At 49.4% G+C, this 9,701-nt stretch overlaps 1 pseudogene; it reads left to right on the forward strand.

Annotated features, from left to right (window-relative positions):
- The first annotated feature begins 311 nt into the window (after positions 1 to 311).
- On the forward strand, positions 312 to 1,534 carry LOC138260845 (acid ceramidase-like; annotated as a pseudogene).
- The last annotated feature ends 8,167 nt before the right edge of the window (positions 1,535 to 9,701 follow it).

Raw genomic sequence — 9,701 nt, forward strand, 5'->3', positions numbered from 1 at the left:
TTAGTCAAATAAATAAGCTCTTACTTAGCACAACCCTTTCTCCTCCTTTAAATCTGTATTTTTTTAAATATCATTTCTACCTATTTGGTGGAACACCACTATTTGTACCGTAGCATTGGATGCCAACATGTTTGTTAAAGACTGCCAATGTCACATCTTAAATTTAGGGATGAAATATCCCTTTCACATAAACTATGTTCATATGAAATAGTGAACATAAGATTTTGAACTGTCTCTCTTTTCACAAAATGAGTGCGATACACCAGAGAAAGCAATTTTTGTTTCATTATTGTAACTTCAATATGGCTTGTTAGGATGAAGCTCCCTTTGCTGCGTGCGCTTGTTCTTCTCGCCTTCGGCTGTGCCTGTGCACATGATGTACCCCCGTTTACAGAAGATTGCAGAACTGGAACATATCCACCTAATGGGCCAACATTCCTGGGGAAAGTTCCCTGGTATACCATAAATCTCGATTTACCCCCACAGGAATGATGGAGCCGGTTAATTTGCAGCAAGAACAAAGAGCTCCTGAATCTAATACAAGCAATTAAAGATTTAGCAAATGCCTTTGTTCCAAGGGGGAAGATCGTCAAGTTAGTGGATGGAGATCTTCCTATGTTAGTAGGCAGTCTCCCTTACCCTTTTGGGGAAGAAATAAAAGGCATTGCTGATGCGTCTGGAATGGCTTTAGGGGAAGTGATGTTGTTTAACATTTTTTATGAAGTGTTTACTGTTTGCACCTCGATAGTTGCAGAAGACAAAACTGGCAAGTTGTTGCATGCAAGAAACCTTGACTTTGAGCTATTTCTTGGATGGGATATCAAAAATAATTTGTGGACAATTACTGAGCTCCTAGGCCAATGGTAGTGAATGTGGATTTCCAGAGGAACAACAAATCTGTTTTCTTAGCCACAAACTTCACTGGATATGTGGGCATGCTAACTGGAATCAAACCAGAGACATTCACTCTCACATTTAATGAGCGTTACAGCCTTGATGGTGGTTATATTGGAATTCTGGAGTGGAATCTTGGGAAAAGAGACGGCATGTGGATGAGCTTCCTGACCAGACCTGTGCTGAAGAATGCCACAAGCTATGAAGATGCAAGGAACCAGCTGATGAAAACAAAGCTATTGGCTCCGGTTTACTTTATTTTGGGAGGAAACCAATCTGGTGAAGCCTGTGTTATTACACGTGCCCGAGTATCTTGCCTAGATGTTTTGCAACTTGACATCAAACAAGGTAGATGGTATGTTCTCTATGACCACTGGAAGGCACCATTCATTATTGATGACCGTAGAACCCCTGCAATGAAGTGCATGAACAGGACAACACAAGAGAATATATCATTTAAGACGGTTTACGATGTCCTTTCAACAAAACCGGTTCTCAATAAGCTGACTACATATACGACAATGATGTCGGTTTCTGAAGGCAAGCTGGAAGCGTATCTGCGGGACTGTCCTGACCCTTGCATGCTTTGGTGAAAAGAAGTTCCTGTTTGGAAAACTGGCTAGCGTACAGCGGACCATTGCTGCCCTCAACTAACCTGCACGAATATCAGTGCTTAATTTGTGCTTGTTGTTTCCGGTGCTGAGCACCAGCACTTATTTTTGAGGGCCGGGGCTTACTCTTCTGCCTCAAGCATTTGCTGCGAGCAAAAGACACATATGGGGAAGACGGAGGAAGGGAAAAACGAAAAAGTGTCGCAATGGGGGGGCCCGCGGAGAGAGAGACTCGCTCTAGTCTCTCCGCGGGTCTTTTCGGGACAGCAGGAAGTGGCGCGGGTGCGCCAGGATTGGTGGACAGGTAAGTAGGGGTGGGCTTTAAGGTCAGGTTAAAAGGAGGTGGAGGGGTGGGGTCAGCCTCTTTCCAGGCCGACCATAGAGGGAGGAAGGTTTTGAAGGCAGGAAAGATATCGAGGCGTAGAACCCAGGCAGGGCCAGGCCAGGTTAGTGCAGCAGCGAGTGGGGGGACCTGGTAGGGCGCCCGGGGTTTTTTGGGTTCCCCTGAGGCCGGTGGGCCCCCTTTGTCAAGCGTGAGGCGGGCGCGCCTGGGGCTCCCCCGGTCGCGCACAAGAAGGCGTGTAGGTGGTGGCCCGGGAGTTTTTTTTCTTGGCGCGGCTGCCGTGGGTGCGCCTTTAGCAGACGCGGGTGCATTCCCAGCCCTGGCAAGAAGGCAGAGAATTGGTTAGCTACAGGCACGGAGGCCTGTGTTCACTCGAACCGCGGCACCCGAGCAGACGCGCCAAGGGCTGCGAGGCAGGCTCGTGCAGCACCGGGGGCGTTAGTACCCCTCCCCCCCTCCCCCATCTCCCCCGGCCAGATTGAGAGAAATTACCGGCATTAGACGCCGGAGACACACAGCAATACACGCGCGTTTCGGAAACGCGGCGTGACAGGTACACAACAGGGCCAGGCCACTAGGGCCTCACAGAGCGCAGCGCCTGGGCGGGCTCTGCAAAACATTTTCTGGGAAGCCCGAGACACACGGCGGCCCACAGCTAGAAATACACGGGTAGTGGGCACACGGGCCACAACACAAGGACTGGGGGCCACAGCACCAGGGGCCCGCAAAAAACACAAAAAAAATAATAATTCTTTAGGGTTTCTCAAATAGGGAAGCGACAAGTGCAGTGTAGTGGGGGACATGGCTAACAGTCATGATGCAGAGGCTGTCAGGGCAGCGCTCCGAGTCCTGGGCGAAGCCGGACGGGCGGACTTGCTCAGACCTGGTGTATTAGACCAGGCCTGGGTGGGCATGACACGTCCAACACGGGCCGCATCAAGCGGTGTAGCAGCTGCGATCGCAGCATGCGAATCGCAGGATTCGGAGGGAAACAAAGACGAAGTCCCAGTGAGACAAGAACAGGCCCCAGAGGTGCGGCCAGAGACCCCTATCACGTTTAACCCGCTAATGTTTGGAGGGGAGACTCAGGGCACACAGGACCCGGGCACAGGCGATGCAGGAATGGGCGGCGCAGGCCCGACAAGCAGGGGGCCTTCAGGCAGGGATGGGGATAGCATGGCAGGGCAAGCCCGTGGGCAACAAGGAGACGGGACCGAGCAGCCAGTGCCGGGGCCCAGTGGGACACAGACCCCATTGGATTTGTCATGCCCCAGGAGCGGAAATAACTTACCCATGGGTCACGGGCCACCAGCCAAGAAAAGAGGCAAATATATTGGGAGACCCAGAGGAGGGGCGGGCCGGGCTAAACCTACACCGCGCCAGGCGAAGTTACCTAAGCAACAGACAGGTGAGGAGGCATTGGCGGGGGGGTTCCCCGGACCCGCCGCACAGGCAACACAGGAACAGACAGAATCTTGGGACCTGGAAGCTAGAATCAGGGAGCAGCGCAGGGCCGTGGCGGAAACGGAAGCCAGGTGGACGCAATTATGCAAGAACAGGGAAGAGCTGGGGAGGCGGCGTGAGGATAACAGGAAGGGCAGAGAAGTTTTAGACATGAGGGGGGTACAGGCAGCAGGGGCTAGAGCAGGAAACTGGGTCTGGGTACCGCAGACAGGAGATGGTAGTTTTCAGGAGGCTGGTGCGGCTGAAGGGCAGGTTGGCTTGGGAAGCCCCAGTGGTTCAAGCGGCCACGTGGGAAAAGGCAGTGCAATGTCAACGTCAGAGGTTGGCAAGAAAAAAGGGGCTCCAATGGGGCGCAATACGGCCCAAGCGCGTTGGAACGAAGCAATAGAGGGGTCTGCGGCGGCCTTCTCTACACCGCAGGAACGGGGAACTCATCAAGATGGCGGACGCCATGTGAGGCAAAGTACAACAGAACCACCGGCAACCAAATCTCAAGGGTATATGGAAAACAAAGGAGTTTGGGTAGGCGAAGATGAGTTGGAGTTGGACTATGACGAAGATGAGGGAGATTGGGAAGATGGAGAAATACGCAAGGAGGACGTGAGCAGGGTTAAGAAGGGGGGGGGCGGGGGTGCAAGTGCGGCGCAACCCCTGCCTCTGCTTTTGTTTTTCAGGGCGACGTCATGGCCGAAGGGCCGTCAGGTTCAAGGCCAACAAGGCCACGGGCGGAATGTCAAGGCGAACACCGCGCCATGTGGAGGAACCAATTGGAGGTAAGGGGAGATGGTGGTCCGTCTGGGGCGATGGGGGAGTTGCTAATAAGGTGATACGCACGAGCAAATCCATAGGAGTGGGAGATGGGTCAGTTTTAGATAACCCGGGCGAGGTCGTAGCACAGAAGGGCGACATGAGCAAGGACAAGGAGATGGCATCCACCAGTGTCACAACGACGGTTAGCCCGCCCGCAGGGGAGGGCAAGAACACGGAGGATAAAGAAGGGGGAACTCACAAGAAGCGTGTTCCGTACATGGGTTTGGCCATGCCTTTAGGGTCACATGTTGCGGAGAAAACTAAGGCGAGGATATGGAAGCACGAATACGTAGATGTTTCAAACTACTACATAGGGACATACAGGCCAAGGAAGGCTCCAAGGAAGAGGAGTGGGAGTTAGCACGCAGGCCTAGGGTTCCCATTACCGTGGACAATTGGACGTCCGCATTTTTGATTTTCGCCAGTATACACTGCGAAAAATACCCAGACAGGGCCATCGCGCTTTTCAAGTACATGGAGATCATTAGAAAGGCTCAGATGCATTTTGGTGGTTTTGCATGGCTAAGTTATGACGAGAAGTTTAGGGCCTGGGTGAGCATCAACCCCGAAAAACCATGGGGGTTGTAGATCCGGAATTATGGATTCAATGGATGGCATCAGCACAGGCAGCGGCATCCACCCATACGGCGAGCGGTTTACCAGTAACATATAAGCCCTTTCAGGCACGCCCCGCCTTGGGAGGGGCGGGAAATACTGCAAAAACGCAGGCGGGTAACACAGGGGCTTGTTGGAATTTCAACAAGGGTTTCTGTTCAGGGCCTCAGTGTAGGTTCAAACATGACTGCTCCAAGTGCGGGGGACGTCATCCAGTCATACAATGTTTCTCCCTCAATAGCCCAGCAGAGCAATGGAGGGCGGCAAGAGGAAGAGGCTCACAAGGAGCTCCTGTGCCAAAAGGGGCCTACGCCAGTTAGATTAGAAGTTTTGTTGCCATGGTTGCACAGGTACCCGGACAAGAATAGGGCCAGACAATTGGAATGGGGTTTTCGTGAAGGTTTTAGGGTAGGGTATCAAGGTCCTCGGAAGAGGCGATGGGCAGACAATTTGTGGTCTGCAAAAGAACAGCCGCAAGTAATACGTGACAAAATAGACAAGGAGGTAGCACTTGGGAGAATAGCAGGTCCATTCTTTGTCTGGCCAACGGATCATTTGATGATATCCCCATTAGGGGTAGTACCCAAAAAAGCGCCAGGCGAATTCCGGCTTATACATCATCTGTCATGGCCGGAGGGGGCGTCGGTAAATCATTTTATCGCACAAGAAGATACCAAGGTAATTTACGCGTCAGTGGATTATTCAGTGAAATTAGTATTGAGGTGCGGGTTAAAAGCGGAGATGACGAAATGTGACATACAGTCGGCCTTCCGTCTGTTACCAATTCATCCAGCAGATTTTGACCTTCTAGGCATGCAGTTAGATGGAGCCATATATGTGGACAGGGTTTTACCTATGGGTTGCGCGATATCATGCGCGCTATTCGAAACTTTCAGTACCTTTCTGCAGTGGGTCTTTGTGAAAACAAGTGGCCACAAGGCGGTGACACACTATCTGGATGATTTTTTGTTTGTAGGGGAAGCCGCATCTGGGGCATGTGGGCAGGCCTTGGCAACCTTTCAGAGACTAATGCAGCAGACAGGAGTGCCATTGGCACCAGAAAAGACAGAAGGCCTGCTGTCAATCATGACCTTTTTGGGCATTGAGCTAGATGCGGAGCTAATGGTGGCAAGATTGCCAGCATCGAAAGTGAAAGAAATCCTAGAATGCCTAGCATCTGTGCGAACTCTGCACAAAATGGAGTTACGGACTGCACAAAAACTACTAGGGTACCTCAACTTTGCGTGTAGAGTAGTGAGGGGAGGACGTACCTTTTGTAGACGACTCGGACTGTCCATGTCAGGGGCGGTGTTACCTCACCATAGGATAAGAGTTTCTGTGGCCCTGAGGGAGGATATCAGGGTATGGGAGGTGTTCCTGAAGAAGTTTAATGGGGTACCAATGTCCTTCGGAGATGCGGATACAGTATGGCAAGTTCAAATATTTTCAGATGCTGCAGGCGCGTCTGGTTTTGGCATTTATTGGGACGGGAGGTGGTGCGCAGAGACATGGCCACGGCAGTGGTTGCAACAAGGAAGGAGCATTGCGTTCCTGGAGTTCTTTCCATTGCTGGTGGCACTGGCAGTCTGGGGACGGGAACTGGCCAACAGGACGGTGGTCTTCCAGGTGGACAATATGACAGTAGTAGAATTGGTAAATGGACAGAGAGCCAGAGATCTAAGAGTTTTGAGTTTGTTACGTCAATTTATGTTGCAATGTTTATCTCTCAATGTTATCGTTAAAGCTGCACACATACCAGGGGTATACAACGAGATTGCAGACTCCCTATCTCGTTCACAGTGGCGGCGTTTTCGCGACCTGGCGCCAGGAGCGGAGCAGACCAAGACTACGGTCCCGGCAGACATTTGGGAGTGGGGGGCATGATGATCTCAGGGCTGGTGGAGATGTCTTTAGCAGTCTCTACGCGGCAAAGTTACAGGCTTGCATGGTTGGATTTTCAATCTTTTGAAGAGTTTAGGGGCAATTTCTGGGCTCAGGGGTCTGAGCGTTTGGAAGCACAGGCCTTACGTTTCGTTCTGTTTTTGATCAAGGAAGGGCTATCCCCGGCCACGATAGGCGGGAAATTAGCAGGTGTCTCATTTTATAGGAAACTTTTCTTTGGAATGGATCCGGCGCGGAATTACTTATTGGGGAAAATGTTGAAAGGATGGGGCAGGGTTAGAGCCGGGCAGGGAAGTAAGGCAAGAGAGCCCATTACTTTTGGGATATTGAAAGAACTCTTGCATGTTTTGCCAGTATGCTGCACGGATGAACACGAAGTAGGACTCTTTAGGTTGTGCATGGTCTGGATGTTTTTTGGGGCATTTAGGGTATCCGAATTGTTGGGCATAGGCAAGGAGTGCGGTGTGAAGGAGAGGGAGATCTGCATGCATCAAGGGAGGTTGGGCATATGACTCAGGAAGTCCAAGACGGACAAGTTAGGAAAAGGGAAGTGGGTATGGTTGGAGGAAGGAGGTGATGATTTAACATGCCCAGTGAAAGAGTGGATGGTTTTTAAACAGAAGTGGGGAAAGGTTGGGGAAGCAGGGGTGTTCGTGCATGCTTCAGGCAAGAAACTCACTAGCTATCAGTTGTTGCAGGTTTTGAGGATGGCTTTGGGCCGGACTGGACGGCAAGCAGGGGATTTTGGAACGCATTCCTTCAGGATCGGGGCAGCAACAGCAGCAGCTCATTTAGGTTGGGATTGGGCGAAGATTAAAGCAATAGGTAGATGGAAATCCAGATGCTGCGAGCGCTATGTTAGGCCCTAACGAAACCCAGGTTGGGGGGGTGGGGGGGGTTAGAAGTGTATCACCGTTGTTATAGTGTTTTTTCTTTACAGGGTGCGTGGCCGGACCGCGGAACGATAAGACAGTGACTTGGCTGGTCGGCCATTCATTCGTACATTGGGCGGCAAAATTCGCTGAAAAACAGATCTACGGCAGATCAATGGGACTGCCCAGCAGACACCACGAAGCGTGTTGGTGGGGAAAGAGCGGAATGAGGTGGGGGAGTTTACTCCCATTTATCACAGGGAATTTGCCGCAGTGGGGATGCCCGGATTTGTTGCTGATACACTTGGGAGAAAATTATTTGGTGAGGCAATCAGGGCTCACATTGATACAATTTATGCAGAAGGATTTGGAGCTATTGAAGCGGAAACTGTGCGGGACATGTCTGGTATGGACAGAGTTTATACCCAGGCGGGTATGGAGAGGGGCAATTAATCACGGAGCCATTGAACGGGCTCGGAAAAAGTTGAATAGGGCAATGAGGGTATTTTGCTGGGCCCAAGGGATTAAGGTGCTGAGGCACGAGGATATTAAGGAACAAGAGGGGACATTGTTCAGAGATGATGGAGTACACTTATCGCAATTGGGAAATGCGTATTATTTGATGGGTTTGAGGCTGATGCTAGAGAATTTATGGGGGGAGAATCTGTGGATCAGGGAATGAGAAGGAATCAGTGCGGCAAACAGGGGTTTGCCGGGTGGGGCAGCAAAACGCCACATGGGTTTTCCTGGGTGGCAGGAAATGGGGGAGGGGGAGAGCCAGATGCGGGCTTGTTCCCCCCTTCCAAGGGGAAAAATTAGGTGAAGGATCAGAATGGGGGGGTGGATTGTTTACAAACAAGGAGGGCATGAAAGGAATAGGGGAGTGTCTAGGGGAGGGGATTTGAAGAAAGCTATTAGAAGAGAATGAAGGGCATAAGGAAGCTTTTAAGTTAAAAGTTGGGCAAGAGGGATTTCATACATTTCAAAGTTGTTGATGTTTATGTTAAATCCTGTCCTTAATAAATGACCTTTTGCACTAGAAATGAGTGTCAATGTATGTTTGTCCCGAAGGAAGAAAGTAGAAAGCTGCAAGAGTGAGCAGAAGGGGCAGTGAGTGGCTTTATATGGATTGAAGAGGCCCGGGATGGCTTCAGGATTACGCAGCCTCAGTATTCTCTGTTCACACATTTAATTGCAGCAGTCACGTGTTTAAGAGGCGGGCTTTGGGCACCGACACCTTTTTTATTCACAAATTAAGCACTGACGAATATACATTGGCAAATTTCAGGGTACATTTGTGGGTGTCAAAATTGAGCCTTTGTTCGATGTTTCTAATATGTAAACCGAGACATTATACTTCCCCCAACCTTCATGTACTACATTGCTGGACGGACCAAAAGACATTTTTGCGTTCATCTCTATTTATGGACAAAAAATCGCGTGAAAACATCTCTTGCACTGATGCAATAGTTCCTCATAGTTTTTCTTTGTAGCTGTCACCGCGGTAAGCTACAACTGATCACTTTAAACCAATCATGGAGTTCAAGGGCATTTTCAGTGATTTGAAAAACAATATATTATTGTAAAAAATTCCGTTGTTAATTAAGAAGTGCTTTTATTTTGTAAGATAAGTAAATAATTAACAATATTGTTGAATTGGTTTTTGCTAACTTAACTGTTAGGAATCTGAATCAGTTCAGTTGTTTAAGCCGATTGCTTGTGTGCGCAACAAAAGGTGAGGGGTGCCCCTTTTAAATGATGGCATTGCATCTCATTAGTAGGTAACGGGATCAGCAAGGCTCATCCAGGCTTCTGCTTAACATCACGGTTTTTAACTTCTATAGCACATAGTTTACATGCACAGGAAAGTACTTCTGTGTCGTTTACTAAGCCCAGAAATATCATGATGTTGCTTTAGCTCGGTAGCACTGATTAAATATACTACTAAAAGATCATCCTAAAGTGAATTTATAAAACAAGACCAATGTAGAAAATCTTTGCTAGATTGCTTTTTAATGAGCCTAAATGCATTAAAAAGATTGAATTTATTAGTGGCCTTTAATAATGTATACGTTTTATTTTTTTCTTTCTCCTTCCAGGAGAGTGGGTGGAAAATAAAATATTACTTATAATATGAAACACAGCCAAACATTTCATTAGCACCCCAGCATGATGCTATGATGCAGTGCC

Source organism: Pleurodeles waltl, chromosome 10 (genome assembly GCF_031143425.1).
Source record: "Pleurodeles waltl isolate 20211129_DDA chromosome 10, aPleWal1.hap1.20221129, whole genome shotgun sequence".
NCBI classification, from domain to species: Eukaryota; Metazoa; Chordata; class Amphibia; order Caudata; family Salamandridae; genus Pleurodeles; species Pleurodeles waltl.